This window comes from Palaemon carinicauda, chromosome 3 (genome assembly GCF_036898095.1).
Source record: "Palaemon carinicauda isolate YSFRI2023 chromosome 3, ASM3689809v2, whole genome shotgun sequence".
Taxonomy (NCBI): Eukaryota; Metazoa; Arthropoda; class Malacostraca; order Decapoda; family Palaemonidae; genus Palaemon; species Palaemon carinicauda.
Window position 1 is genome coordinate 14,053,329 of NC_090727.1, and position 23,435 is coordinate 14,076,763.

At 45.6% G+C, this 23,435-nt stretch overlaps 1 protein-coding gene across 5 annotated transcripts in view; it reads left to right on the plus strand.

Moving 5' to 3' along the window:
• Positions 1–23,435, plus strand: part of LOC137638206 (elongator complex protein 2-like) — a 235,971-nt gene that overhangs the window by 179,879 nt on the left and 32,657 nt on the right. For 3 of the 5 annotated variants that reach the window (XM_068370290.1, XM_068370287.1, XM_068370291.1), the window contains one exon: positions 15,628–15,755. The exons of the other annotated variants lie outside the window; for them this stretch is intronic. The gene's annotated coding sequence lies outside the window, so the exon portion shown is untranslated. The remainder of the gene's footprint in view (positions 1–15,627; positions 15,756–23,435) is intronic. 5 annotated transcript variants of the gene reach the window in all.

A 23,435-nucleotide genomic window follows, 5' to 3' on the forward strand; every position in this document is an offset into this window, starting at 1 on the left:
TTCTAAAGCTCTGCCTGTTATCAATACCTTTTCTAATGTTAAATCTTTATCTTGCAATAATTTCTTTCTTAGCTCTTCTGATGTGCAATGTGCAATTACTTGATCTATGATAACATTCTCTAACTCTAGAAATTCACATGAAACAGCTAAATTCTTTAGTCTAGTCACAAATGCATCTAAACTTTCATTTTCTTTCTGATAAGCTTGCGCTGAAAACTGGTATCTTTCAAAAAATTTATTGACTTGAGGAGCAAAATATGTGGTAAGAGCCTTAATTGCAGCTTCACTTGTGTCATCTGTAGGCTGCAAAGTCTTAAAATCTTCCCGAACTTCCCTACCTGCTGTATGAAGTAATAATGCCTTCTTTTGTGCATCCTTCATGTTCCCTAATGCTTCTAAATAAATCTTAAATTCCTCACACCACTGTTGCCATCGTGTTGCAACAGAATTAGGCTCAGCAGTGACGCTAAAAGCTTCTGGGTGCTCGATGTTAAAAGGCATTTTGTTTGCTTACCTTGTGGTAGGTTAAGTTGCAGTCACAAGTATACTTCCTACCTACCCAACTTTAAATTTCACCCTTTTGTGTATTTGATGAAATTCCTATTCTGCTGCTGGTAAAATCTTCATTGGGCGATTTTACTCTTGATTTCCTACTGTAAAAACGGAACTTCTCTTGTGCTGGCCGTCTTTGTACATAGGCTCCAATGCTTCTCCCTGCTTGCTTCTCCCTGCTTGTCCGTCGTCCTCAAACGTCGGTCGCCAAAATATGATGTATGGATGTTTAGGTAGGAAGTTCTATTAACCATAATAATTACCTGGAACAGAGATGAATAAGTGTTAGTAATTATTTCTCAGCTGATCCCATCCTCGTCGCCAAAATATGATGTATGGATGTTTAGGTAGGAAGTTCTATTAACCATAATAATTACCTGGAACAGAGATGAATAAGTGTTAGTAATTATTTCTCAGCTGATCCCATCTTCGTTGATATATGCTTGATGGATAATAATACGTTGGTATTATAAAATACGTCTTTAATGTATAAAAGACTACATTATGAACTTCACTTTGTGACAGCTGACTCTCAAGTGTATATGGAGCGTCTTACACAAATCTCATAAACCAAAACATTGCTAAACAAAAGAGCATCGCTCTGAAAAGACTTAAATCTTACTCCAGCATAAATCATAAAGAATCACATCTTATCTGAGGTAACCAACAAATGTTTGAATCCTAATACCAAAACAAATCATTACTCTTATGATCAAAGCATAACATGTCTTATTCATGCAATATGATGCAATGTTGCGCAATACCTGAAACACTTGAAATAATATAGTACATTGTTACAATAATACATAACAAATGCAACTTGCTCCCGTCAGCTAGGCTTTCTTTTCAAAGACGAGACAGACTGCCTGTGATGCTCAGTTAAAAAGCACTCTTTGCCTTTATCAAAGAATAACCTGGCTTTTTTCCATTAAGGATTTAATAAGGGAAACTCCAAGATTGTCAGTAAGAAGGTTTCCCTATCCTTAAGGTAAAACCACACGAGGTTAGAGCTGTAGCAATTTCTATGACTTACAAACACAATAGGTCAATGAAGTCAATTTTGGAGCCTACTTTCTGACAAAGTAAATCAATCTTCACAGACTGCTATCTCAAAGATGTCCAGACCCAGTATGAGGATTACTATTCCCTGGGTCCGTACGTTACCTCCGTCGTCTTAGTTGGAGATGGGTCTACTGCCTCTTCCCTATAACTTAATATATACCCTTGCCATTTTTTCTTGTACTTGTTCATAGATTGTTTGCGAGGGTTGTCACAGCCTTCCGTAGTTTCTGATGCAAGTCAAGTTAGTTTTAATGCATTCACAGTCTGTCTGCGAGGCTTGTCGCAGCCTTCCGTCAATCTGGGATGCAAATCAAATTAGTTTTAATATGGAGTAGGTGGTCAAAATCAGTATCCTTGGCTATGCCAGGTTTGCAGGGGTGGTGGTCTAGCCACTCTAAGGGTCGTGGACTTTGTGGTAGCCCCAAGAGACTTTTACAGCCCACTGAGTGGATCACTGAGTCTCTTAAGGAATGCAGGCGAAATGAGGCAGTATCATTGTGAAGCCAGCTTTCTTATCAGGTTAGAACCAAATTGTTAGTACTACTATTGTAGTTATTGATAATTATACGAATTCCCAAGGGGATGAGGTTTTCAACCCACCTCCAACTGTGTGAATCAGCTATATATATGTAACTACCAGGGAAGTTACATATTTAAAAATGGTATTTTTATTATAAAATAAATTTTTAAATATACTTACCTGGTAGTTACTTATACATAAAAGGGCCCTCCCTCCTCCCCTCTGAAAACAGAGGCATCGAATTTCTGAAGATGTTGGGAATGGTTCTGATAACCTACGAGTGATGGCGCTCATGTATGACCACCTACTGTCATGGCGGCGATCGCCACGAATTTTGAATTTCTGTCGTGCCGCGTCGAAACGCTGGATTTAAGCTATATAAATGTAACTACCAGGTAAGTATATTTAAAATTTATTTTATAATAAAAATACCATTTTTTAACATACTTACCCGCTGGTTATATAACTTTTATTCCCACCCTCCTCCTCTCTAGAGACCTATGGGCATGGAAGATCTGGTGAAGTATGGAATGGTTCGGCCTATCTCCCGTGAGGGTGCTAGTGTACACCTGGCAACTCTATCTGCGATTGCCGCGAGTTTTTGAATTTCTGCCGGACGTCAGAGACTAAAGCTATTTTTATATAACCAGCGGGTAATTATGTTAAAAAATTTATTTGTTCCGTAACTGGCATACAAACCACGCTATTTAATTGGGGTTATTACTTTCGGGGTAGCTGAAATGACGAGCCATTAGAATTTTAACGAGGATTTACCACCCCACCGCTAGTTAGCGGGGGGGGGGGGGGGTAGGGAGGGTAGCTTGCTCCCCCCCCACACACACCTGTGCTTGAGCTCACTTTGCTCTCGGCTCGGGTGGTAGTCGGACGTGTCCGCTCTCACCCTCGCCTCTCTGACAGCCATTAATGTCTTTTTTCTTTCTCTCCTACAGGTTTGTTTGTGAAGTTGGCCTCTGCAAATGTCCTGGATTACCTGACCGCCCTTGTGGTACATTTATGTCGGCGGTGGAGACGGACCCTCACACCCTTTGTTCTTACTGTAGGGGCCAACGGTGTGATAGTAGTAATAAGTGTGGTGAGTGTTGGGAATGGTCTACTTCCCAGTGGGAGAGGTTTTCTCAGCGACGAAAGAAGAAGTCCAGGCGAGATATTTCTCCTTCGAAGATTTCTTTAAAAGGAGAAAAACCCAAGGACTCTTCTCCCGTTTCCCAAACCACCTCCGAAGCTCCTACTCGATCAGTTTCTTCCGAGAAACCATCGAGTGGTAGCGTAGACCATGGTTCTGTTTCCCGATCTCGGGGTTCGAGAGATGGCGTTGCCTCCCCTAGCGAGGCAGCTCCACCTCTTCCCCCGGGGGAGGATTTAAATGTTAATGTAACTGATTTATTCTAGCTTTGGTCTTCCTTGGGGCTCGAAGGTTCGCCTTCCAAGGAAGCCTTGTTTGACATCGTCCGGTTGGGTGCCGCTGTCAAGCAATCACCGACGTTGGCAGAGGTTGATCCTCTGTCTATCGTCGACGTTGTGGTGGCAGAGGTATCTGATGCGGTATCTCCTAATACCTCTGTAACTGCTCAAACCGCAGTAGCTGAAGGCTTAGTTTCTCCCTGCTCAACCTTCGAGGGAGGAACTAAGTCCAACAGTCTCTCCTGCCGGTGATTCTCTCCCTCGGGGGAGTTAACTCATAGAGACTCCTCTTCGGAGGACTACTGATGGTCAGCTTGCTGACCCAACGGCCCACAGAGGGCGCATATATCGTAAGGCCTCTTCGCCGGAGAGGCCTTCCTTCACCTTATAAGGGTGTGAGGAAGCGCCTCTTTGGTTCGTCGTCATCGTTGCAGTCCGCCGCAGAGGAGCCTCGTCATCGATCTCCGACTGTTCCTGCTACAACCCTGGACCTCTCTGCGGATCGTTCGCGATCCCCTTTGGTGGAAGGTCGTCCTTACAAAGGACACGCCGACCTTTCATCCGTCAGACCTGCTGACCTGCCGTCGCCGTTCCTGGCTGCTGATGCGCTGTGGGCGCCAACTAAACCTGTTTTAATAAAACAGGCACCGGTCCCTTCGGGGCAACAAGGGCGTACGTGCAAATTAGCGCATACGTCCCTTAGGCGCCATGCCAAGCATGCGCGCCAACGTTCAGCTGACCTCTCTGAGGTTTCGAAGTTAGCGCACAGGCGCTCTCCTACTGTTGCTGATATAGCGCGCCAGCACGCTCCTGCTGCCGAGGTTCCTGAAAAGGGCGCCAGCGCTCACCTGCGCGCCCTCAACCTACTGCGCGCCATGCGCGCCAACGTTCTCCTGCGCTCCAGCATTCACCAATGCGCCAGCACTCTCCGCGCCCCCAGTCCCGGATCCCAAGGCACTCTGGCAAGATGCCTTCCAACAACGGTGAGACAACATCGACGTGGACGCCTTTCCCCCGTTCTGTCTGATGAGGAGGGTGCTCAACAAGACCAGAATATCGGTCAATCTTTCAATGACCCTCATAGCTCCGCTATGGCATCACGAGGAATGGTTTCCTGACCTTCTGCAACTCCTAATGGAACGTCCGAGAGAACTCCCTCCACGACACGATCTATTCAGACAACCACTTGCCAACATCTTCCACAAAGCCGTACCTTCTCTACGACTTCACACCTGGAAACTATCTAGCATCTCCTCGCTGAGAGAGGATTTTCACAACAAGTAGCGATTAGGATGTCTGGAGATCTGCAAAAATCATCCGCATCTGGCTACCAGGCAAAGTGGAAAGTCTTCTGTGGTTGGTGTCGTGGAAGGGGTATCTCTCCACTTGATGCCTGCCACTATTCCAACAATAGCGGAGTTCCTCGTGTATTTGCGGGAAGAAATGCGCCTTTCAGTCTTGGCGGTGAAAGGCTATCGCTCAGCCTTAAGTCTAGCCTTCAGGCTCAAAGGAATAGACATTTCTTCCTCACTGGAACTTTCCCTACTCATACAAAGTTATGAACTTACCTGCCCTCAGTCGGAAGTGAGACCACCTCCATGGAACGTGGTTCGAGTTCTCAGGTCTCTTAAGAGACCTCCCTATGAACCATTACGCCAGGCTTCAGATCGCCACCTAACTTGGAAGACAGTGATCCTACTAGCTTTGGCTTCGGCCAAGCGAGTCATTGAACTTCATGGTCTCTCATATGACATCGCCCATTCAAGGGGATGGGGGAAGGTAATGTTTAAATTCGTCCCTGGGTTTATTGCTAAGACTCAGAATCCGGGGGTGCCGGATCCTCGGTTCGACTCCTTCCAGATTTCGAGTCTTCGTTCTGTAACAGATGACCCAGACCATCTCCTACTGTGCCCAGTAAGTAGTCTAAGGCTATATCTCAAAAGAACGGCCGCAGTCCGTCCTCAAGTGCAAGCATTGTTTGTTAGCACTGGGAGGACTAAGAGGAGGGTCACCAAGAATACCATTTCGGTACGGATTCGTAGGGTGATCCATATGTTCCTGAATCCAGACCCTCCTCCGTCACGTCGCCCTAGAGCACATGATGTCAGGGGCGTAGCTACGTCCCTGGCCTTCAAGAAGAACTTTTCAGTGACGCAGGTTCTACAAGCAGGGGTGTGGAAGCGTCAGACGACCTTCACAGCCTACTACCTGCAAGACGTGGCAACAGCTGGTTTAGTACCTCAGGCTCCTTAATGGACAAGTAGCAGAAGGTTGAGGGCATTGTTACCCGGTCTTAGTCTGCATGAATGAAAAGGTTTGTCTGGCCCTTATTCTTTTCTTCATCCTCCCCTCTCTTGGGGAAAGCAGCATCCTGGGTTCTCTGCACAGCTGACCTCAAACCACTGCAGGTAAACCATGTTTCCTTGTGTTCCTAGTATTAGGCTAATACTGTCACATGCCCATACCCTGACGAGGTGGTATTGGGAGAGTCCTAGCCTAAAGTTTCCATCTAAAGGACTACAGGTCAACTTCCTAGGACGAGTCACACTTTATTATACCTTCACCACCACTTGCGTAGGCCGCAGACCTTGCGTAGCAAGGTTCCAGCGAGGTGCAGGGACTCTTATTGTTGAGTGTCAGATAATGAGTCCCCGGGCAAAGCCAAAAGCCAGTACCGGCTGGGACTTTCCACCCTTCCTAATGGGTGAGTCACCCCTATTAAATAGCGTGGTTTGTATGTCAGTTACGGAACAAATGACAAATTCTTAGATAATTTGTATTTTTCCTCACTACAAACCTTAGCTATATAATCAAACTTGCCTGCCAGCCATATCCCCCTTGAAGTCCTACCTCCAAGCAAAGTGAGCTCAAGCACAGGTGTGTGTGAGGGGGGTGAGGGGTAGCAAGCTACCCTTCCTACCCCCCGCTAACTAGTGGCGGGGTAGTAAACCCTCGTTAAAATTCTAATGGCTCGTCATTTCAGCTACACCGAAAGTAATAACCCCTATTAAATAGCTAAGGTTTGTATGGTTAGGAAAAATACAAATTATCTACGAATTTGTCATTTTATTATGAAAATATCATTTTACATCCTTTCCTTGTGTTACTTGTGTTGCTTGTGTATTCCCTTATGGAATCCCAACGTCGTTGTCCCAGGCCCAAGGCCGGTAAGTCATGCGGGGCTTGGCTTTCTAAGCCGGATGTCGACCCGCACACGTTGTGCTTCTCGTGTAGAGGCAGGGTGTCCTCGCCTGCCTCCACGTGTCCGGAGTGTGCGTCCTGGCCGGAGCTGCAGTGGACCTTGTATGCAACAAAGAAGAAAAAGGCGTCGAAGCGGTCTGCAAGGAAGCCGGGTATCAGCTCGCTGTTGACGTCGCCTTCAGCCCCTTCGGAGAGAGGTTCTCCTTCCCCTTCCCCTACCCAGAGTAGGGGACGAGGTAAGTCCGTTGCGGGGAAACGGCCCATTGCCGTTCCCCATGATTCTGATGTCATTGATCTTAATTGTATTGTACCTACGCAGATGAGTGGGGAGTCTGCTAGCGTGACGGAAGTGTGTTCCGTAGACGAGGTTCTGGTGCTCTCAGGACCCGTCTCGAGTGAAGACCTGGTGTGGGGAAGGTCAGGAACAGCTCTTTCCCCTCCATCGTGGCAGTGCTTTTCAAGAACAGCGGTTTCCAGGGGTGGGCTAGACAGAGAAAGGCAAGCCACGTGCTCTTCGGACCCCGACTCCATTGTGTGGACGGCGCCAAGGACGCCCTTCAGGTCACCCATGCGGCAAGAGGAGGAGTTTTCTGGCTGGTTTGCCACACGTGGGGCACTACGCACACCCCTGGCGCCTTCGGCTTCTCTACCGCCAGACTTCATGCAACCCATCACCCCGGTAGCACAATTACAAGCCCCTAGGTTGGTGGCAGAAGACACAGAGGACTCAGATAGCTCCTCTTCCTCTTCATCTACCTCGGACGTTTCCTCATCCTCCAGCTCGTCATCGTTGGAGGATTCCAGCGGCCGGGAGACGAGAAAGAAGAGAAAGAGGTCTAAGAGGAAGAAGTCGAGCTCAAACGCAGGCCCTTCGAGGAAGAAGGCCAAGGTTACGAGGAGGAAGAACAAGAAGAGGAGTTCTTCCAGGAAGAAGTGGGTTAAAGTGGCTTTTCTCCCTTGCGGGTCGAACAGGGCTCTTGCCGCTCCAGTGCCTGCCTTGGTGGCCGCTGGAGCCATTTCTGCGCCCTTGCCCAGTGTCTCTTCGGCTCCATCCATGCGTCGGATGCACCCGTTGTCACACATTAACTTTCACCCTGCCCTTGCCCGGCAAGTCACCGGCTCCATCTGTTCTGCGGAGGCAGCCGCTGGCTCGGCCCAGTAGCATGGTGCCCATGCCCAAAGTCTCACCGGCTCCATCCAGGCATCGGATGCAGCCGCTGTCACAACAGGACAGTTGCTTTCCACGGATTCTCCGTTGAGCCAGCCGGAGGTAAGGGATACGGCCGCCCCCACGGGTTCATCCGGGATCGAGGATACAGCCGACACGGAGGATCAAGTGGTAGAGGGCTTATTGGACACTAGCGAATGTTCCCCCGATGAAGTGTCCTCCTACAGGAAGGTCCTGGCACTGATCCGGCACCACCGCAGGCTAGACGAGCCTAAACCGTCATCAGAACAGGCTTGGCTTTCGGGTTGGGAAGGATGGTAGATAATCCAGTTCAACAGAAACCATCCTTAACCCTACCTCTGGCTCGGGACGTGGCCTTGGGCATGGACCACGTCGACTGATTTGTCGCAGGGCATAAGAACTCCCTAAGAGCCCAAGGGTCCTTCAAGCTTCTGCCTGGACTGAGGACCCAGAAAAAGTTTTATGTGCGGGACCTCGGACGTTGGAAGAAGCCGTCGCGACGTTAAACCAGGGCAGTGCAGATGACAGGAGCCTTACTGCCCCAGTGGTCTTCTCTCAGGCGGAGGCTGCTATGATGGAGGACACATCACAGGATATCATAAATGTGACCTCCTGGCTGGACTGGTGGGCATGTACCCTGGCAGGGTTCCAGCTCTCCCACGATCTCTCAGTGCCGGAGAATCAGGCCCTACTACAAGAACTCATACGTTCGGGAGGGAAGGCCATGAAGTTCCCTACATTCCAGTCCCTGACCCAGACGGCAAACTGGGTGTTAAGGAGGAGAGATACGATTCTGAACAGACTCCCCGTAGACTTCCCGAACGTGAGGCAAAGTTCCTGAGAAATGCTCCGGTGTGGGGTGAGACCTTGTTCCCCCTTCAGACAGTAGCGGAAACGATGGAGAGAGTGGGGAAGCTTAAAGACTTGACGGAGTCCAGACAGCCAGCGGCAAGACGTCTTCCCCATAGGAGACCATCGGTGGACGGGGCCTACCCACCTACACCACCAGCTAGACAGGAGGTCCCCTCCCCTTCCTGGCATCAATCCCTGCGGCCCTCCCGCAGAAGTGGTGCCCCAGCCCAGGCCTCCTTTAGGCAAAAATACGCCGGTTCAAGATGAGGTCGCTCAAACCATCTCCCCAGAAGGAGATAGGAAGGGAGGCCCCCTACACCTTCCCACGCCACAGGTGGGGGGATGCCTCAAACGTTATTGGCAAGCATTGCGAGACAACGGTGCGGACCCATGGTCCTTGACAGTCCTCAGAGAGGGATACAGGATTCCCTTCCTGACAGACCCGCCCACTCTGATTCCTGAACATCCGGCAGAGTGGCTGGCACCTAAGGATCACAAGAAGAGAGCAGCCTTGCAGGAGGAGGTGTCAGCCATGTTGAACGAGGGAGCACTGCAACCCGTCCAGGAATCGTCCCTGGGGCTTCTACAGCAAGCTCTCCCTGGTAGAGAAAGCTACGGGAGGTTGGAGACCAGTTATCGACCTCTTGGCCCTGAACAAATTCATCAAGAAGACGTCCTTCAAGATGGACATGCCAAAGTCGGTACTGGCAGCCTTGAGAGAAGGGGATTTCATGATGTCCCTGGACCTCAAGGACGCCTACTTTCAGATCCCCCGTACACCCCTCCAGCAGGAAGCTTCTCAGGGTGAAGTGGGGATCCCAGTCTCTACAGTTCAGGACCCTCTGCTTCGGCCTGTCTACGGCTCCTCAGGTGTTCACGAGGATGTTCACCGTGGTTTCAGCCTGGGCACACAAGCAGGGCATCAGGCTGATCAGGTATCTCGACGACTGGTTGCTGCTTTCAGCCTCAGAGGCAGCCTTAAAGGAGCAGGGGGCAAAGCTGTTACAGTTCTGCAGAGAACTGGGGGTTACCATCAATTTAGAGAAGTCCCAGTTAGTCCCCACCACCTTGATGACATACCTAGGGATGGTCCTGGACTCCCAGTTAGCAAGGGTATTCCCCTCTCAAGAGAGGCTGGACAATCTGGATCATGTGATACGACCATTCCTAACAAATGCACCAAGGAGAGCCAAGGATTGGCTGAGACTCGTGGGCCACCTGGTCTCGCTGGAAAAGTTAGTTCCTCAGGGGAGGCTCAAGCTGAGGCCGGTCCAGGGGAATCTAAAGGACCTCTTGGTCACCGGGAGACCCACCTCAGGACTTAGTCAGGATGACTCCGGCCTCCAGGAACATGCTCCTCTGATGGTCCTACAGGACGAACACCCTACGGGGGTTGCCGTTCGCGTCCGCTCCTCCAGAGATGTTGCTCTTCACGGACAAGTCAAAGGAGGGTTGGGGAGCCCATCTGCTCGAAGAGACAGCAGAGGGAAAGTGGTCCCCGGAGGAGAAGCTCCTCCACATAAACCTGCTCGAGCTTCTGGCAGCTCAAAAGGCCCTTGCAATATTCGCCCATCGCCTTCAGGGAAACACAATAGCCCTCATGTGCGACAACGCCACCGTGTTGGCCTACATAAAGAAACAAGGAAGATTGAAGTCAAGGGAGCTGTGCGATCTCACGTCTCAGATCCTGGAATGGGCCGAGAAGAATCACATCATTCTCACAGCCAGGTTCATTCCGGGGAAGAGAAACGTTCTAGCCGACGGCCTCAGCAGGGCAGGGCAAGTAGTGGGGTCGGAGTGGTCCCTACACCCGCAAGTGGCCCAGAAGGTCCTCCAGTTGTGGGGCTCACCGGTGATAGACCTGTTCACCACGAGGCTCAACACTCAGCTCCCCGTGTTCTATTCTCCTGTGCCAGACCCAGCAGCAGCGTTCGATGACGCCTTCCAGCACTTGTGGGACGGACTCGACGTGTATGCCTTTCCCCCCTTCGGGATTCTCAGGCAGGTGCTCAACAGGCTCTGACAATCAAGGGCTACAAGGATGACTTTGGTAGCGCCCTGGTGGCCAGAGAGGGAGTGGTTCGCGGATCTACAAGACCTGGCCACCCTTCCTCCGTGGCCCCTGCCAATAAGCGAAGATCTGCTGCACCAGCCCCACTTTCGAAGGTTTCGCGAAAACCCTCAGTGCCTTCAGCTACACGCGTGGAGGTCATCGAGTGTCTATTAAGGAAAGAAGGAGAAGACAGCTTCGAGGATGTCAGGGTATCTTCGGAAGTCCTCGAGCGTGGTGTACCAGGCCAACTGGACCACGTTTGTGGAGTGGTGTGCCACACAGAATCTGAGGCCTCTGGATGCATCAGTCCACAAGATTGCAGACTTCCTGGTCCAACTGAGGAACGACCTGGGGGTCTCCATTCCAGCCATCAAGGGGGTCCGAGCGGCTCTGGGTCAGGTATTTCAACTCAGAGGCATCGACCTGGGGGCCTCTCGCCAGATTTCCATGCTCATCAGAAGTTTCGAGCAATCTTGTTCCCTCCACGCCTCTCGGGTCCCGCAGTGGGACGTGGCCAAGGTTCTCAAGGTTTTGACAAGGCCTCCCTTCGAACCCCTCAAGGATATCCTAGATAAAGACCTCACCCTCAAGACAGTGTTCTTACTAGCTCTAGCCTCAGCCAAGAATGTGAGTGAGCTCCACGGCTTGTTGTTCGAGGTCTCGCACTCGGAAGGATGAAAGGACCTGTCCTTTAAGTTTCTGCCTGAATTTGTGGCCAAGACTCAGAACCCGGCCATTGCAGACCCGAGGTTCGAGGGGTTCTCGGTCCCGGCGATCCCTCACTCAGACAACCCAGAAGACTTGCTCCTGTGCCCAGTGAGAACAGTCAAGAAATACCTTAGCAGGACAGCCAGACTCCGGCCGGCCATCAAAAGTTTGTTTGTCTCCTCAGGCCCAGTAAAGAGGGCGGTGTCAAAGAACACGATCTCCTTCTGGCTTCGGCAAGTCATCAAGAGAGCTTACGACAGTGAGGGGTCTGCATTCCTTGGTACCCCGCGACCCCATGATATTAGAAGTCTCAGCACTTCTTTGGCATTTGACAACATCATGACAGTAGGTCAAATCATGCGAGCAGGAACATGGTCCGGGCAGTCCACCTTTACGGCCCACTACCTGAAAGACTGTACGAGGAAGTCCCTGGACTCCTTCTCCATTGGACCAGTGATTTCCACCATGCAACAAGTTTAAAGCTAAAAGCCCCGGGTAGCCCGAGGGAAGTAATTGCAAGCGACACAAGTTTCCTCCTTCCTCCCCTTCCTTGCTACCCTTTTTCCCTTTCCTTTCCTCCTCCCATGTGAGAGATGGATGTTGTGGAAGCCCATGTCCGGATTATTTATAAAAGTGAGTTATACAAACAGGTAGACTTTAACATGCGTCCCCCGACTCTCCTACCCTGTCCGTTGTGTCGTCTGGACCTAGCCTCCTATCTAGGTCCCGTGTCCTGGAATGGTAGTGGTGGGTCTTCCGGCCTGAAAGTCCACCCCCGCCTCCTAAAGTGTAAGTCTCCTAAGAAAGTAGTTTGAGGTAAGTACTCCGTGTTGGAACAAATAACAAATTTTAAGTGATTTTTCCCAACAGTACTTACCTCGAACTACTTTCGGGTTATTGCCCACCCATCCTGCCCCGGGAGCCTTACAGGAGTTCAAAGTAGTACCTAACATATGCTTACTGGCGACAAAGACCTAGTAGCGCACTCTTGCGCGCTGACCCCGGGTCACCTCAGAGCGAGTATCCATCCACCACGGAGGGACCCGACAAGGGAAAACGGAGATAGGGGGAACTCCGCAAAATTCTTGGTCGGTTAGGGAGGAGATCCCAGATACTCCTAAGAAAGTAGTTTGAGGTAAGTACTGTTAGGAAAAATACAAATGACTTAAAATTTGTGATTTTAGACGTTCTAATGATAACCGCGTGTAATTGCGAGTACTATATTTAAAATAAAAATTTTGATAACATGCAATTTATGGAAGCATAAAGTATTTTTGTTATACAGAAGTATTTTCAATTGACTGTATAATGCGAGAAACTTGGCACCATTTAGCAATGTGCAGCTGGCGTTGTTTTACCTGGTTCCTCTTGCCGTGAGGTGTTGCATAAGTTTTTCAATGCCGAATTTGAGATAGGTAAAATTGGTTGCCGTTATTATAATTGTTAGTCAGTAATTTATTAGTAGAGTTTTTAATGTCCCTCAGTGTACTATTTTTTGGTCGTAAGTTTTAATCAAATGACTTGAATCTTTTAGTCTGTAATCTGCCCACGCATGCTTAACTGACCTGCCAGGTGACCCCCAGATCTGTCAGAATCGAGAGCTCTGCTAGATAAACTCCATCGCATTAAGGTCAGGCAATTGCTTGTGTAGTTTCTTGCCAGGTGCGTTGTGGAGACAGTGGGATGAATGCGATTGTCGTTGTAGAAAGGGGCAAGGGACTTTTTGCCTCTTCTTCCTTTAGCAATATTACAGTCTAGGCATTCCTTCCATCTTCCTGTCCAGTCTGGCAACTGTTCCTTCAGACTCTACTTTCAGGAGTAACACCAATGCCCTAATTTCATATAGTTATGCATTTTAACATTTTCAAATCATTCCAGTTGCATAATCTATATTCCTTTCATAACATTTGGGGTTAAGTGGCCGAAGGTGAAAAAATGCTTGGAAAGTAATTCCTTATCTTCTAGACTATTTCTTTGCAAAAAAGTTCCTATTGGTATTATGTGCAAGATATAAAAAATGATTTGCATTCTGTTACTACAGATTCAGTGACAGTTTTGTGTTTATCCCTATATGAAATCTACTCCTGAGATGGCTACCCAATGTGGCTTCTCAATATTATCTAGTTAACCCAATGACTATAATTCAATTTCACTAAACACAGTTTAAACATACTACTAATGTTGATAACCTTGAACAGGCTCAAGTAAATTTCTTGAAAGGTTTAGTGAATGTAGTTAAAATGTCGCTAGTTTTATCATTCTTTCAACTTGTTTTAAATTGTCTTGACTTGTCAGTAGAGGTACTGTGGGTTAATATTACCAAAATAATTTAGAACCAGTATTAATCATTAAATCAATATTAAAAAGAATGCGATAATGATTTTGCCTTAGATTTTTTTGTTGGTTCGTAACGTACATATCTCTTCTTCAACATTCTCAAGTCCCAGTAAAGAAATTACTGAAAAGTACTATTAGTAATTCACAAGAAACCTTATTGAAATATCTTGGTTTTTTAAAATGGCATCAGGTTTTAAGTACTGTATTTTTTCAGAACATGTTAGGGGGAAGACCTTTGTCGGTATCATATTGGAACCCACTAGCGATGTAGTGTCGGTTCATACCGATCTTTGTCCTATTGCCTTTAGCTATGATGTTCGTCTAGGTACACGCGTTATCCTAGCCATTCTCAAAGTTCTGGAACTAATATTCATTCTGAATGTCCAGAGGTTTTGAATCTGAATTTAAGAAAAGTTGTGTTAGTCACAAATGTGGTGATTTGTAGTTAGTAATTTAGTATCAAATTTTTAATCTCCCTCGGTGTAATATTTTTTTCTGCTCTTAAAACATTTTAGACATTGAAATTCACAATCTACCCATGCATGCTTTACTGACCTGCCAGGTAACCCCAATTGTAATGTCCCTTAGTATGTTGAGCATTCATTTTTCCATCTCCAATCTATTTTGTCTTTGGTCTACTCCGAAACTTAATTAATAAAAGATTGCGACAAAATTCTCGCATTTGGAGATCTTTAATCTGTCCACGCATGCTTAACTGACCTGCCAGGTGATCCCCAGATCTGTCAGAATCGAGAGCTGTGCGAGAGAAACTCCCTTGCATTAAGGTCAGGCAATTGCTTGTGTAGTTTCTTGCCAGGTGCGTTGTGGAGACAGAGGGACGAATATGAATGAGGTTGTCGGAAGAGTAGAAAAGGAACAAGGAGGGGGACTTGAATGGCCCTAACCATGATGCTTTCAGTGTTCCTCTAGCTGTGAACTATATGCATTTCTTCTCTTTTACTGTTGAGATTCAAGGCCCCAAATTTTTACTCTACAACTCTTTCATATATTCAAAGTTCCATCTTCTAGGGGGGTTATAGTGGCGTAAATTTACCTCGTGAGGTGTACTGTATGCATAATTAAGGGTCTGTAGTAACCCATTGGCCCCTAGTTGCATCTACTTTATAGTCTTTCCTCAAATACCGTTTCATTTCTGGCACCTTAATGTCCAACCTCTGCTAGAACTAGTTACTATGGTAGATTTGTTGCTAGTGCCTTTTTAATTTTAATGTCCCCTAGTAATTTGAGCAGTCATTTTTCCATCCTCGATATGTTATATCTTTGGTCTGGTCCGAATCTTGCCTAAATCGAGGATAATAAGATTCCTTTGGAAGTTCTTAATCCATCAACGCATGCTGTACTGACCTGCCAGGTAACTCCCAGATCTGTCAGAATCGAGAGCTGTGCGAGAGAGATTTCCATCGCATTAGGTCAGGCAAATGCTTCTATAGCTTCTTGCCAGGTGCTTTGTGGAAACAGTCGGTCGTGTATGGACGTGGTTGTCGGAAAAACAAGTTTGTAGGTTTTTTTTTTTAATCAAGTGGGAAATGACTTGCTTTTTTTGGTAAAGAAAAGTTGACAATTTTCGACAAGTTTACGCTTCTCTGTACAACATTATATGCTTGATAACTTTATTCACATATATTAGTTACTAAATAATAATCATTTTGATAATAATACCATTGATTTTATTATAAACCCCCTTTTTTTAAACTCCCTCGTTCTCCGCAGATTTTCCTTGGCGGCGTTGACAAGAAGACCCAGTTCTGGCGTTTCTTCTTAGGTAACCTCGCTTCTGGCGGTGCTGCCGGTGCAACCTCCCTCTGCTTTGTGTATCCTCTTAACTTCGCTCGAACCAGGTGAGAATTTGCGGAATCCGTTCCGCGTCGAGGCGGGTTTTACACGGTCGAACTGTTTGTTGGACCTACTAGTCAAATGGTTTGAGGAGTTGGATTCTGTCAAAATGTCCGGTAACCAAATACCCCGTTTACACATTCGAACATCACTGCAAGCACTTGTCTGTTATGAACCGTTCGCCCGTGTAAACTACGCTTGAGACATTGGAATGTCCTAGTTGGTTAGTGATAATATGCTATTTTCCCTGTTGGAGCCCCTGGGCTTATAGCATTGTGCTTTTCCAACTAAGGTTGTAGCTTGGCAATTAAAATAATAATAATGCCGTTACTTATACCAGGGGTGGCCAACCTATGGCACATGTGCCAACAGTGACGCATTGCGCGATTACGAGTGGCGCACTATACCCCAGAGATGATAAAAGAAAAAAAACTATACCTGGTCATAAAAAAATCCCAAAAGAATTTAAGGGGACGATTTGCTATGTCCTACATTTTTATTCTTAATTCAAAATTCACCATTGCAGTATATGTTTCAGAGTTTAGATATATATACCTTCATCATATACAAGTTTCAAGTCATTTGATCCAAATTTTTTCATTAGCAAAAATCATGATTTTCAAAATAAATTGAGGTACAATTTTCTCCACTGATATGACACCAATTGGTGGAATGAAGGAGTGAAGGTAAAAGTGGAAGAGAAAAAGAGGGCTTTTGAAGAATGGCTGCAGAGTAATAGTATAGAGAAGTATGAAAAATATAGAGAGAAAAAGGTGGAAGTAAGCGCAAGGTACGTGAGGCAAAGAGGGCAGCTGACCTGAGGTGGGGTCAGGGACTGGGTCAGTCATATGAAGAGAATAAGAAGAAGTTTTGGAAAGAAGTGAAGAGAGTAAGGAAGGCCGGCGCAAGAATTGAAGAGACAGTGAAAGATGGAAATGGAAGGTTGTTAAAAGGAGAGGAGGCAAGGAAAAGGTGGGCGGAATATTTTGAAAGTTTGCTGAATGTTGAGGATGATAGGGAGGCAGATATAATTGCTGTTCCAGGTGTTGAGGTGCCAGTGATGGGAGATGAGAATGAGAGAGAGATTACAATAGAGGAAGTGAGGAGAGCACTAGATGAAACGAGAGTAGGAAAAGCATCTGGTATGGATGGTGTGAAAGCTGAGATGTTGAAGGAAGGGGGTGTGACTGTACTTGAATGGTTGGTGAGATTGTTTAATGTGTGTTTTGTGTTGTCAATGGTACCAGTAGATTGGGTCTGTGCATGTATTGTACCACTATATAAGGGTAAGGGAGATGTGCATGAGTGTTGTAATTCAAGAGGTATTAGTTTGTTGAGTGTAGTTGGAAAAGTGTATGGTAGAGTACTGATTAATAGGATTAAGGATAAAACAGAGAATGCAATCTTGGAAGTACAGGGTGGTTTTAGAAAAGGTAGGGGTTGTATGAATCAGATTTTTAGTTAGGCAGATATGCGAGAAATATTTAGCAAAAGGTAAGGAGGTGTATGTTGCGTTTATGGATCTGGAGAAAGCATATGATAGAGTTGATAGGGAAGCAATGTAGAATGTGAGGAGGTTATATGGAGTTGGTGGAAGGTTGTTGCAAGCAGTGAAAAGTTTCTACAAAGGTAGTAAAGCATGTGTTAGGATAGGAAATGAGAAGTGAGCGATTGGTTTCCGGTGAGAGTGGGACTGAGACAGGGATGTGTGATGTCGCCGTGGTTGTATAACTTGTATGTTGATGGAGTGGTGAGAGAGGTGAATGCTCGAGTGCTTGGACGAGGATTAAAACTGGTAGGCGAGAATGATCATGAATGGGAGGTAAATCAGTTGTTGTTTGCGGATGATACTGTACTGGTAGCAGACACAGAAGAGAAGCTTGACCGACTAGTGACAGAATTTGGAAGGGTGTGTGAGAGAAGGAAGTTGAGAGTTAATGTGGGTAAGAGTAAGGTTATGAGATGTACGAGAAGGGAAGGTGGTGCAAGGTTGAATGTCATGTTGAATGGAGAGTTACTTGAGGAGGTGGATCAGTTTAAGTACTTGGGGTCTGTTGTTGCAGCAAATGGTGGAGTGGAAGCAGATGTACGTCAGAGAGTCAATGAAGGTTGCAAAGTGTTGGGGGCAGTTAAGGGAGTAGTAAAAAATAGAGGGTTGGGCATGAATGTAAAGAGAGTTTTATATGAGGAAGTGATTGTACCAACTGTGATGTATGGATCGGAGTTGTGGGGAATGAAAGTGATGGAGAGACAGAAATTGAATGTGTTTGAGATGAAGTGTCTGAGGAGTATGGCTGGTGTATCTCGAGTAGATAGGGTTAGGAACGAAGTGGTGAGGGTGAGAACGGGTGTAAGAAATGAGTTAGCGGCTAGAGTGGATATGAATGTGTTGAGGTGGTTTGGCCATGTTGAGAGAATGGAAAATGGCTGTCTGCTAAAGAAGGTGATGAATGCAAGAGTTGATGGGAGAAGTACAAGAGGAAGGCCAAGGTTTGGGTGGATGGATGGTGTGAAGAAAGCTCTGGGTGATAGGAGGATAGATGTGAGAGAGGCAAGAGAGCGTGCTAGAAATAGGAATGAATGGCGAGCGATTGTGACGCAGTTCCGGTAGGCCCTGCTGCTTCCTCCGGTGCCTTAGATGACCGCGGAGGTAGCAGGAGTAGGGGACTCAGCAGTATGAAGCTTCATCTGTGGTGGAAATGTGGTAGGTTGGGCTGTGGCACCCTAGCAGTACCAGCTGAACTCGGTTGAGTCCCTGGTTAGGCTGGAGGAACGTAGAGAGTAGAGGTCCCCTTTTTTGTTTTGTTTCTTGTTGATGTCGGCTACCCCCCAAAATTGGGGGAAGTGCCTTTGGTATATGTATGTATGTATGACACCAATTGTAATGAAAATCATACCATCAAATTCCTTTATAAACCGAATAATTCTGTCTACCAGATTGTCGATTTTCCTTTTTTTTAATGAAGTTTTTCTTAATTTTCCTCGTTCAGATGCAAAATAATTATGAGAGAAAATTGGTGTATGGGAAACTAATGGTTGGCCACCCCTGTTTTATATTATTGCTTTTAAAGTTTGTCAATTCTCGTGCAAGTTGGCCAATTCTCATGCAAGTTGGTCAATTCTTGTGCCAGTTGGCCAATATTTGTGCAAGTTGGCCAATTCTCGTGCCAGTTGGCCAATATTTGTGCCAGTTGGCCAATTCTCATGCAAGTTGGCCAATTCTCGTGCCAGTTGGCCAATATTTGTGCCAGTTGGCCAATATTTGTGCCAGTTGGCCAATTCTCATGCTAGTTGGCCAATTCTCATGCAAGTTGGCCAATTCTCATGTAAGTTTGTCAATTCTCATGTAAGTTTGTCAATTCTCATGCAAGTTGGCCAATTCTTGTGAAGTTGGCCAATTCTCGTGTAAGTTTGTCAATTCTCGTGCAAGTTGGCCAATTCTTGTGTAAGTTGGCCAATTCTCGTGTAAGTTTGTCAATTCTCGTGTTACTTTGTCAATTCTCGTGCCAGTTGGCCAATTCTCGTGCAAGTTGGCCAATTCTTGTGCAAGTTGGCCAATTCTCAATTCTCATGTAAGATTGTCAATTCTCGTGGAAGTTTGTCAATTCTTGTGCAAGTTGGTCAATTCTCATGCAAGTTGTTCAATTCTTGTGCCAGTTGGCCAATATTTGTGCCAGTTGGCTAATATTTGTGCCAGTTGGCCAATTCTCATGCAAGTTGGCCAATTCTCGTGCAAGTTGGCCAATTCTCGTGCAAGTTGGCCAATTCTCATGTAAGTTTGTCAATTCTCGTGTAAGTTTGTCAATTCTCATGCAAGTTGGCCAATTCTTGTGCAAGTTGGCCAATTCTCGTGCAAGTTGGCCAATTCTCATGTAAGTTTGTCAATTCTCGTGTAAGTTTGTCAATTCTCATGCAAGTTGGCCAATTCTTGTGCAAGTTGGTCAATTCTCGTGTAAGTTTGTCAATTCTCATGCAAGTTGGCTAATTCTTGTGCAAGTTGGCCAATTCTCGTGTAAGTTTGTCAATTCTCGTGCAAGTTGGCCAATTCTTGTGTAAGTTGGCCAATTCTCGTGTAAGTTTGTCAATTCTCGTGTAAGTTTGTGAATTCTCGTGCCAGTTGGCCAATTCCCGTGCAAGTTGGCCAATTCTTGTGCAAGTTGGCCAATTCTCAATTCTCATGTAAGATTGTCAATTCTCATGGAAGTTTGTCAATTCTTGTGCAAGTTGGCCAATTCTCGTGCAAGTTGGCCAATTCTCGTGCAAGTTGGCCAATTCTCATGCAAGTTGGTCAATTCTTGTGCCAGTTGGCCAATTCTCATGCAAGTTGGCCAATTCTCGTGCAAGTTGGCCAATTCTCATGTAAGTTTGTCAATTCTCGTGTAAGTTTGTCAATTCTCATGCAAATTGGCCAATTCTCATGTAAGTATGTCAATTCTCGTGTAAGTTTGTCAATTCTCATGCAAGTTGGCCAATTCTCATGTAAGTTTGTCAATTCTCGTGTAAGTTTGTCAATTCTCGTGTAAGTTGGCCAATTCTTGTGCAAGTTGGCCAATTCTCGTGTAAGTTTGTCAATCCTCATGCAAGTTGGCCAATTCTTGTGCAAGTTGGCCAACTCTCGTGTAAGTTTGTCAATTCTCGTGCAAGTTGGCCAATTCTTGTGTAAGTTGGCCAATTCTCGTGTAAGTTTGTCAATTCTCGTGTAAGTTTGTCAATTCTCGTGTAAGTTGGCCAATTTTTGTGCAAGTTGGCCAATTCTTGTGTAAGTTGGCCAATACTCAATTCTCATGTAAGATTGTCAATTCTCGTGTAAGTTTGTCAATTCTTGTGCAAGTTGGCCAATTCTTGTGCAAGTTGGCCAATTCTTGTGTAAGTGTCAATTCTCGTGTAAGTTTGTCAATTCTCGTGCAAGTTGGCCAATACTGTTGCCAGTTGGCCAATTCTCATGCAAGTTGGCCAATTCTTGTGTAAGTGTCAATTCTCGTGTAAGTTTGTCAATTCTCGTGTAAGTTTGTCAATTCTCGTGCAAGTTGGCCAATACTTGTGCCAGTTGGCCAATACTCATGCAAGTTAGCCAATTCTTGTGCAAGTTGGCCAATTCTCATGTAAGTTTGTCAATTCTCGTGTAAATTTGTCAATTCACGTGCAAGTTGGCCAATTCTTGTGCAAGTTGGCCAATTCTCGTGTAAGTTGGCCAATTCTCGTGTAAGTTTGTCAATTCTCGTGTAAGTTGGCCAATACTTGTGCCAGTTGGCCAATTATCGTGTAAGTTTGTCAATTATCATGCAAGTTGGCCAATTTTCATCCTAGTTGGTAAATGTTTGTGCCATTTGGCCAATTCTCGTGCAAGTTGGCCAATTCTCATGTAACTTTGTCAATTCTCGTGTAAGTTTGTCAATTCTCGTGCAAGTTGGCCAATTCTTGTGTAAGTTTGTCAACTCTCGTGCCAGTTGGCCAATTCTCGTGCAAGTTGGCCAATACTTGTGCGAGTTGGCCAATTCTCGTGTAAGTTGGCCAACTCTCATGTAAGTTGGCCAATTCGTGTGCAAGTTGGCCAATTCTCGTGTAAGTTTGTAAATTCTCATGCAAGTTGGCCAATTGTCGTGTAAGTTTGTAAATACTCGTGCAAGTTGGCCAATTCTCATGCAAGTTGGCCAAATCTCGTGTAAGTTTGTAAATTCTCGTGCAAGTTGGCCAATTCTCATTCAAGTTGGCCAATTCTCGTGTAAGTTTGTAAATTCTCGTGCTAGTTGGCCAATTCTCATGCAAGTTGGCCAATTATCATGCAAGTTGGCCAATTCTCATGTAAGTTTGTTAATTCTCGTGCAAGTTGGTCAATTCTCGTGCCAGTTGGCCAATACTTGTGCCAGTTGGCCAATTCTCTTATAAGTTTGCCAATTTTCGTGTAAGTTTGTCAATTCTCGTGCAAGTTGGCCAATTCTTGTGCAAGTTGGCCAATTCTTGTGCAAGTTGGCCAATTCTCGTGTAAGTTTGTCAATTCTCATGTAAGTTTTTCAATTCTCGTGTAAGTTGGCTAATACTTGTGCCAGTTGGCCAATTCTCGTGCAAGTTGGCCAATTCTTGTACAAGTTGGCCAATTCTCATGTAAGTTTGTCAATTCTCGTGCAATTTGGTCAATTCTTGTGCCAGTTGGCCAATACTTGTGCAAGTTGGCCAATTCTCGTGTAAGTTTGCCAATTTTCGTGTAAGTTTGTCAATTCTCGTGCAAGTTGGCCAATTCTTGTGCAATTTGGCCAATTCTTGTGCAAGTTGGCCAATTCTCGTGTAAGTTTGTCAATTCTCATGTAAGTTTGTCAATTCTCGTGCAAGTTGGCCAATACTTGTGCCAGTTGGCCAATTCTCGTGTAAGTTTGTCAATTCTCGTGTAAGTTTGTCAATTCTCGTGTAAGTTGGCCAATACTTGTGCCAGTTGGCCAATACTTGTGCCAGTTGGCCAATTCTCGTGCAAGTTGGCCAATTCTCATGTAAGTTTGTCAATTCTCGTGTAAGTTTGTCAATTCTCGTGCAAGTTGGCCAATTCTTTTGCAAGTTGGCCAATTCTCGCGTAAGTTGGTTAATTCTCGTGTAAGTTTGTCAATTCTCGTGTAAGTTTGTCAATTCTTGTGCAAGTTGGCCAATACTTGTGCAAGTTGGCCAATTCTCGTGTAAGTTTGTCAATTCTCGTGTAAGTTTGTCAATTCTCGTGTAAGTTTGTCAATTCTCGTGCAAGTTGGCCAATATTTGTGCCAGTTGGCCAATTCTCGTGCAAGTTGGCCAATTCTTGTGCAAGTTGGCCAATTCTCATGTAAGTTTGTCAATTCTCGTGTAAGTTTGTCAATTCTCGTGCAAGTTGGACAATTCTTGTGCAAGTTGGCCAATTCTCCCGTAAGTTTGTTAATTCTCGTGTAAGTTTGTCAATTCTCGTGTAAGTTTGCCAATTCTCGTGTAAGTTTGTCAATTCTTGTGCAAGTTGGCCAATACTTGCGCCAGTTGGCTAATTCTCGTGCAAGTTGGCCAATTCTTGTGCAAGTTGGCCAATTCTTGTGCTAGTTGGCCAATTCTCATGTAAGATTGTCATTTCTCGTGTAAGTTTGTCAATTCTAGTGCAAGTTGGCCAATTCTTGTGCAAGTTGGCCAATTCTCGTGTAAGTTTGTCAATTCTCGTGTAAGTTAGCCAATACTTGTGCCAGTTGGACAATTATCATGCAAGTTGTTCAATCCTCGTATTTTGTTTAAACTTTTGTTTTAATGCTGTTAATTAGAATATTTTATTTTTCTTTGCTTCCTTTCCTCACTGGGCTATTTTCCCTGTTGGAGCCCTTGGGCTTATAGCATCCTGCTTCTCCGACTAGGGTTGTAGCTTAATAATAATAATAATAATAATAAAAGGTATTTTCAGAACCGATTAAAAGATCCTTTTAACAATAGGATTTAATTATAGGATTTGTGTGTCGTGTAGAGAAGCAGATAGAAGGATAGAGCACTTATTTAGCTGTTGAGAAATACGAAGTGGAGTGAGCAACGAGGAACCTGGTTATTGTTGTAGTTGTAAATATGAGTTAAATTGAAAAATACTTTTGAATATTTTTTTGGGGGGGAAATGAGTTTTCTAGATTGGTAATTTCTCTCTCTCTCTCTCTCTCTCTCTCTCTCTCTCTCTCTCTCTCTCTACTATGAATTTTATTTGT